At 39.7% G+C, this 8,232-nt stretch overlaps 1 non-coding gene across 1 annotated transcript; it reads right to left on the bottom strand.

Moving 5' to 3' along the window:
* Window positions 1–6,024: 6,024 nt before the first annotated feature.
* TRNAT-UGU (transfer RNA threonine (anticodon UGU)) lies at window positions 6,025–6,098 on the bottom strand. The gene has a single exon. It is a non-coding gene; the product is annotated as a tRNA-Thr (tRNA).
* Window positions 6,099–8,232: the final 2,134 nt, after the last annotated feature.

The raw sequence follows: 8,232 nt of genomic DNA, 5'->3' as shown, positions 1-8,232 counted from the left end.
GCCCATTGCTCCTCAACGAAATCATTAGCTCCCAGGAGGACAGGATGTGTGCTTTACACGTCTGTGTGCCTGCCTTCTACACCCATAGCCCATCCAAATGCTTCACACACACTAGGAATCCTGACTAGGATGGTTTATCAATTGATGAAGGTTCCCAGGGCAAGATAAGTTCATTTTGAGAGGACCTCAATAATCTAAAGGTTTGAGATGAATTTGATTTACAGTTGTGTTTGAAGTTCTAGAACCCAGCCAAGGCAACCCTATCCTGAAATACCAGTCTATAATACTTAGGATCTTGAGTTGCTCTGAAGAGCTTAAAGTAGTTATGGGAGGCAATTGTGATGATTAATAGCTTATAACCAATCCTACAAAAGATAAACATGTAGCTTAAATAAACATTGAGTGCTTACTGTCTGCTGGTTACTACCAAGTTTCACCCTGAGAGACATCCCACTAGGGCATTACCAGCCCTAATTCACAAATGAGGGGGATGGACTCAGAGCAGTGATGTGAGTTCAGAGTAGGTGGTAGAACATGGATACGAAAGCAGGACTCTTGGCTTTAGCTCCATCAGGTCACAACTCCCTCTTGGGTTTTAATTTTTCCAGGAGCACTATTTCTTCATGTTTTCAAGTTGCAATAAGGAAAAGAGGTATAAATTGAACTCTAAGAAATTCTTTCTCATATCACACTGGCCATTGGTAATACTGGTGAAAAACAAATATCTGATAAAAAGTACTGAAAAAACAAACTTAGAGACTGAGGAATTAAAGAAAGCTCTGTTCATTTCTCCATGTTGTCACTCAATCAAATAAAAAATAGAAATGAATATTATTTATGGTGAATAGAACCATTTTGGAGAGTCTTTAAAGGCTACTTGTGGTGGATATTTGTCCTTTTTTTTTTTTTGCCTGCTTAGCAGAAGAACTGCCTTTCTGGTTTTGGTGAGTCTCTGCTACATGACTCTGGGTGGGAGGCTGGGTCACGACTGAAAAATCTGTTCAATTTCCCCCCCATCCCATGGAGGCCAGATGGAAGGAAGTGAAGATGACTTAAGCTCAGCCAGTCTGATCCCCTTGCCCGGGACTTTGAGTGCTGAGAGCATGATCTTGCTTGGAGACAGCATAGTCCACCATACTGGAGCTGACAATAGGAAAAATATACCATACAAAACATAGTTCTAATGGGGATGATTAAGTTAATCTTTGTATCTCTAATTTTTCACTCGGGACATGTGGATAGCTTTCCAAACACAGTGACTCACAACCCAAACAGATTCCTTTAGGGGCTCAGAGTTCACGACCAATGTCATAATGGATGAAATATTTGTGTCTAGACTAATGTTTCGCCTGGAGATGTTGGTTGCCTCCCAGGGTGGGGCACAAAAACACAAGGTGCCCAGACCTAGAGGCAGAGAGATACAGCATGAAGAGCACAGACTTTGAAGTCATTTCCATCCCTATTAGTTGCTGTTCAATCCTTACAAGTACTCAGCTTCTCCGAGTTTTAGTACCTGTGTGTTCACTGAGGATGAGTGTATATATTCTTCTCATTGTAATACCAGCCACGAGTCTAAAGTACCTGGTAGAATCTACAAATTTTGAACTCCCAGTCTATCCCTTCCCATCCCCCTCCCCCTTGGCAACCACAAATCTGTATTCTATGTCTATGAGTGTTATACTGTATAGCACAGGGAAATATATACAAGATCTTGTGGTAGCTCACCATGAAAAAAAATGTGACAACGAATACATGTATGTTCATGTATAACTGAAAAATTGTGCTCTACACTGGAATTTGACACAACATTGTAAATGACTATAATTGAAAAAAAAATGTTAAAAAAAAAGAAAAAAAAGTACCTGGTAGATACTGAATTAATGTTGGCCAAATCTTTTCCTCTTCCATTACAACTTCTGTTAATTTCCATATGCAATGGGAACCATTGTCCATATGGAATGGATAATAAAAAATATAGATGACTCAAGGAGTCATCTGTCAAAAGATCAGGGGAAAAATTATATATACATATGTGTGTCTGTGTGTGGCTACTGGGATTCATAGAGCTAATATTTATAATTTTGATAATTTAAGAATCATCCCAGAAGTCTGTGACACAAAAGGCTTTCTAGTTTTGATAAAGCATATGAAAGTTTAAATTGTTTTCTGCAAGGGCGGTGAAAAAGAGTAAATCACATAGCTAATGAATAAACCCAGCTGACTTCATCTACATTTCAGTTCATCTTTGTTGTTTCCCACTAACTTCTATACACTGTTAACACTCACAGGGTGATTGAATTGCAGGTTTAAGGTCCATTGGAAGGAACTTTGACAGAGAAGCACAGGTAATACAATGCAAGAGGGGGTGAAGACATGCAAGAAAAAAAGTGATTTGTTTTTTTTCTAAAAGGACAGATATCTGAAAGAGATGAATCTGACCTCAGCAACGGCTTGGACCTCAGGTGGGTTAAGGTCTACATTTATGCTCCATCGGTGTAAGTCATAAGACTCCATGAAAACATTTTAACACTCGCTTCAACCAGCTCAACATTGTTTCTCAAGTGAAAGAATATTAAAATCCTGAGAGGTGAGTTAACTTTTTTATTCACTTTTCACTGCAGTTTACACCAGGAATCACTTGCTATATGGTACTAGGGGATTTGTTGGTTGGTAAAAATTCATAAATAGCAATTTTTTTTCTCTCTGTGGGTGGACTTTAAAAATCATGCTAAAGGGTCAGGATTTGACAAGGAAAAAGAAAGTCTAACTATATAATAATGAACTGATTATCTCCCAATGAATTTCAAGAACAGTGTTTTCAATGAGAGTCATCAAATTATAGAGCTACTGAGGACTCCAACCTGTCTCTCTAGTTATTTAGATGATACTTTTAAATTAACTTTGTAAATTGTGTTTATAATTCTATGGACCCTTATACACATATATTTTAACAAATTAGCTTTGATCAGATCAACAAATCACAATACAAATCATGAGCTGGGGTAAGGGTGTGGGGACGGTGGAGGGGGAGACAGAAGGATCACACAGCTGATCACTTGAGGACATTCTTGGATTTAGAATATATGTTTGTTGGTACCAAGAGAGTTAAGCTAATGTGTTTCCTACCTGTGCCTCTCCACTGTGGGAGGCTCAGGTCTATGAAGGAGTGTTTGACACAGAAATAAAGCAAAAAAAATTAGGAAGGCTAATTAGGAAGTATCTCTAACTCTTAGTGAATTTCAGTTTGAACCAATGGGAATGGCTTGAAAGTATCACTTTAGTCCTTAAAGTAGGATTTTGTGTAATACTGTGTTTTAAGGAACGTGTGACCATTATGCTGTCTGTTTGGATAGATGAAAAATGTTTCCTCCATAATCTCCACAATTAACATTATATTGCTTTATTTCCTCTCTCTGAAGGACACGTTCTTTTTAAAGCTTATTTATGGTTCAAGCAGGTTTTCTCTGTGATTCCTTCCTCTGCTGAGGTTACTTGTAGGATCCTGCAGACAGGCAGTAAAGCTTAGTAGCAGAGAAAATAACAGTGTCGTTAACCTCCTTAACACTGGAGAGAAATTAACACTAATAAGATAGGTATCAGGGCAGCAATTGTCTTGACAGAACGAAGTTCACCAGCCTCAGGAGATGGTAGCCGGTGTCACTCTGCCGTGCTCCGCTGCGCCGTGCGGATGCAGTGGCTAGTGGGCTGCTGATTTCTGCCTTCCCGATGTTGGAGGTGGCACCCTGCGCTGAATTAAAGTCCGGCTGATTGTGGTCTCCTCTTACCCTCTGCTGCTGGCCTTGCTGATGGAAACCAACGCCACCGTTATTAAGTATCCACGGATCAAATAAATTTTCTCATCTCATTTCAGGACAGGATATCATGATAGCTTCATGGTAGATATACATGCCAGGACAGGAGTGAGCTCTGTCTCCCTGGAAAATATTTTTGTCAAGATATTTAAATGATGTGCTGAAAGGGGAAATAGGCCAGACAGGGTGTCTTAAGGGAAGCAAGCTAGAAAAAAAAAAAAGCAACCATCTAAAGATAGAAATAAAAATTAAAATGCTATCGACTATTTAGGGGTCCCTAGGGTCATTTTTGGCCAGCCGTGGAAATGCATTTTAAGTTTTCATTTGTTAATTGAACACTAAATGAATATGGTGATAATTAATATTTTTACTGCCTATTAATTAGGAAATTGTATCCTGTGTAAGCTACCCAGAAAGATGATCTATGAGGCATGACGAAGTCAGAGCACTACTGTGAATTGATGGGGGCCGCACACGTGGAAATATAAATGCGTTCGTCATTTGGCTTCATTATTACAGGGGCTTTGAATAAAGGGACGGTTCCGCCCATTGTCTGTCTGTGTGCTCGGATGGACTGCAGCTACGCACAGGGCGGGGATGCAGGGTGCGTCTTTTTGCTCTTACCTAATGTTGCCTGCAGGCTAAGACAGTGTTCAGCCCACGGCTCACAGAAGGGCCGCTTCTGAAGAGCCTTTCTCCGTGGCATGTGGAGTGTTTCAGGTTTGTGCCTTCATCCAGTTGCCAAAACATCTGGTTCAGTTTTGGGGAAATATTTGTAGCTATTTTCCCATCCGGATTTAATTACTGCCACTGGAGCATTAATGGGTGCCCTGCCGGCCTAATAGATTTTATCTGTGCACCTTTGTATCTATGAAGTGCAACTGACAAATCGGAGCCTGGTTTTGCTGAGATTTTCATAAAATGGCCACAACCTGAAGAACTGAGGATTGACGGAATTCAAAGGATGAACAGATACCAGATTTGTAAGACAGGGATTCTAATTTGCAAAGGAGATTACTTTTGCTACTCAAGTCGTTTAACGTTCACTGAGAAAATCATCCAAGATATTCCAAAATGAATACCTTAAATACGATAGGTATATTAATATCAAAAATAGGAAGATATATTTTAATGTTAAAACTGCTGTAATCTCTGGGTTATTAAATGGACAAGTTTGCTTTTTTAAAATCTTTCAAACAACAGGTGATGAGGAGAAGCCGAGGAAGCAGGAGTTACTCTTGGTTACTTTCTATATAGCAAACACTGTACTTAATGCTTTAAATATCTAGTATCATTTTGATCATTCTAATAATGTGGGGTAGATAGTATGATGGCCCATGTTATGGACAAAGTAACTGAGGCTCCGTGAGATTGTATTATTTGACCAAGGTCATACAGTGAGATTGTAACGCTTGACCAAGGTCGCACGCTGAATAAGCAGTAGGTGGACCCAGGATTTGAATACCAGTATATTTGACTTTGAGTTCATTCTCTCATCTACAATGCTAATAATATAGCTTTATCATCCCTTTATCAAGCATCTGTTAAACACTTGCTAAGTTCCAGGCAGCTCCGGTACTTGGTGCTGGGGGCACAAAAGGGGAACATGTTGGGGTTCTTGATGCTGCCAGAGTGGTTGGCCTCACCAGCAGGGTCTCTACTGCGTCACATAAAGACTTGACCAACCCGGAACAGCCTTGCAACCCTGCCGCGCTTTCCACCAGCTTGAAGCTTCATTTCCACAAGGGGCCACCCCATTTGAACTGTGGCCATTAATACTATCAAAGTGTTGCAGGAGGGTATAGCTCGAGTGGTAAGGTACCTGCTTGGCATGCATGAGTTCCTGGGTTCAATCCTCAGTACCTCCTCCAAGGATAAATAAATAAACGTAATTACCTTCCCCCACCCCACCCCAGAAAAAAGAAAGAAAAATAATATTGCCAAAATGAATGAAATAGATCTTTAAAAAATTTAAGAGAGTAGTATTTTTATCACCACCCAATATTTAGCAGCAAGGCAGCATGTTACAGTGGCTGGGATCATCGATTTTGGACTCAATAGGACTTGCATCTGAGTCTTTGTTCATACTTATTATTAGAAAGTTGTTTAAGCTTTTAAAAAAATAATATTTATTTTGGTTTTGGGTTTTTTTGTTTGTTTGTTTGTTTGGATTTTTGTTTTCGGGGGAGGTAATTCAGTTTATTTACTTCAATGGAGGTACTGGGGATCGAACCCAGAGCGTCATGCATACAAAGCATGCACTCTACCACTGAAACTACACCCTCCCCTCAAAGTTGTTTAAGCTTTTGGAGATAGTTTTCTCATCTGTAAAATGGAGATAATGCTGTCTTTTTCACTGGGTTTCTTTGATCCCTATGTGAGACAATGTATTATAATTGGGCATAGTGCTTGGCACACAGTTAAATCTTACAAGTATCATTGTTCTTATGATTAGGGAAAAAAGGAATATCAAAGGACCGCCCTCCTCTCCATGTGCTCACTGCAGCCCACTGAGTCCCATGGGTTTCAGCCTCTAAAACAACTCTTCTCAGGAACTGTGTGGAAGTCCCAGGGATGAGGTGGCCTAGCTCAGAAGCTCAGCTCACAGTAGCTCAGTGCATCTTCCTGCTGGTTGGAGCTTTGCCTTCATCCGCTCTATCACTGTTTATTTCTAGATTGTTCATCTTACGCTGTGGGTGGACCTCTTGATTCTTTTTTTTTTTTATTGTTGTTGTGGTTGTTGTTTTTGTTTTGTTTTGTGTTTTGCTTGTCTCTTCTGGACATTACTGCTTGATTTCTTTACCCACTTCTTTCTTTAAAAATATCCTACCATTTTGGATCCCCAACAGACAACTGACTTGTTTTCATCTTGACCTTTTCTTGTTCCCATGATAGCTGTGGCCTGTTGTCTCTCATGCCCTAAAATAACAAGATGCAGTTTACGTTTGATTGGCTCAAGGGCATGTTTGGAAGTCATCAAGTTGGCATTCAGATGTATTACCAACAAACAAGCCAGTCATGAGAAGGTTAATTTTTGAAGAAGACATGTAAATATTTTTGCTGGAAAAATGTTTTGAGTACATTGTACCAATCTGAAACATCACATCCACAAAATCACGGGTTACAACTGAAGAGAATTCCCGCAGAACTGAGAAAAAAGCTTGCACAATGGAAAGAGCACAAGTATTGGGATGTAATAGGTCAGAGTTTGAAACTTGACTCTCATGATAATTTGCTATTTAACTTTGAGGAAATCAGTCTCCTTCTGAAGGTCTTTTTTTTTTTTTTTCTTTAAGAGGATTATATTACAACCCAAGACACAGAACATTGTGAAGATGAAATAAAATAATGAAAAATGGTGGATATTTTTCCTACTAGGTGGTGGCTTTGATACTCTCTTAGTCATCCAGGTTTCTTGCACAACAGTTGTGTACATGGCTGTGGTCCAGGTCCAGAGTCTGTCAAGATTGAAGTCTGAGATTCACCTAAGGTAATTTTCCCTTTATTGTGCTATGAAAAATTTGATGAGTTCAGCAGTCTGCAGAGAGAGAGGACTTCTGTGAGAAATTATGGGGGAAAATTCTCAGCCTTCTGTTTCCCTGTCTCACTGTAGAGCAGTGCTGTTATTTTATTTCACTTTTTAAATGAATAGACACTATTTTAGAGCTGTATTAGGTTTATAGAAAATCGGGCAGAAAGTACAGAGAGTCCCCATATACTCTCTTTCCTCCTGCACACAGTTTCCTCTGTTATTAGTATCTCTGTATTATGAACAGTTTCCTGTATTGCTAGCGTCAGTGGGGTACATTTGCTATAAACTGAGGAACCAGTGTTGCTGTATACCAACTGAGGCCCATCGTGTATGTTAGAGCTCACCCTTTGTGTTGGAGAGCTCTAAGAATTTTGGCAAATCTGTCATGCCATTTGTTGTGATGGATGCCAGTGCACCCACCACTACAGTATCATTTAAAATAGTTGCACTGCTCTGAAAATGCCTTGTTTTCCACAGGTCACTTTCTCCTGACTTCCCCTAAAACCTCTGGCAACCACCGATCTTTTACTGAGCAGCAAAATCTTTTCCGGAAGGTCAAATATTTGGAATCATTTAGTATATAGCCTTTTCAGGTTGGCTCCTTGCACTTAGCAATATGCGTTCAAGGTTCCTCCGTGCCATTTGTAGGCCTTGATTGCTCATTTCTTTTTAACACTGAATAATATTCCATTGTATAGATGTCCCACTGTTTACCCATTTACCTATTGAAGGGCATCTTGATGGTTTCCAGTTTTGGTGGTAACGAATAATGCTGCTGTGAATATTCATGTGTAAGGTTTTATGTGAACATGAGTTTTCAGCTCATTTGAATAAATACCTAGGAGGGCTATTACAGGATCATATGGTAAGACTATGGCTAGCTTTGAA

This window comes from Camelus dromedarius, chromosome 4 (genome assembly GCF_036321535.1).
Source record: "Camelus dromedarius isolate mCamDro1 chromosome 4, mCamDro1.pat, whole genome shotgun sequence".
NCBI lineage: Eukaryota > Metazoa > Chordata > Mammalia > Artiodactyla > Camelidae > Camelus > Camelus dromedarius.
Note: the sequence above shows the minus strand (reverse complement) of the source record. Positions and strands in the feature narration are given on the sequence as shown.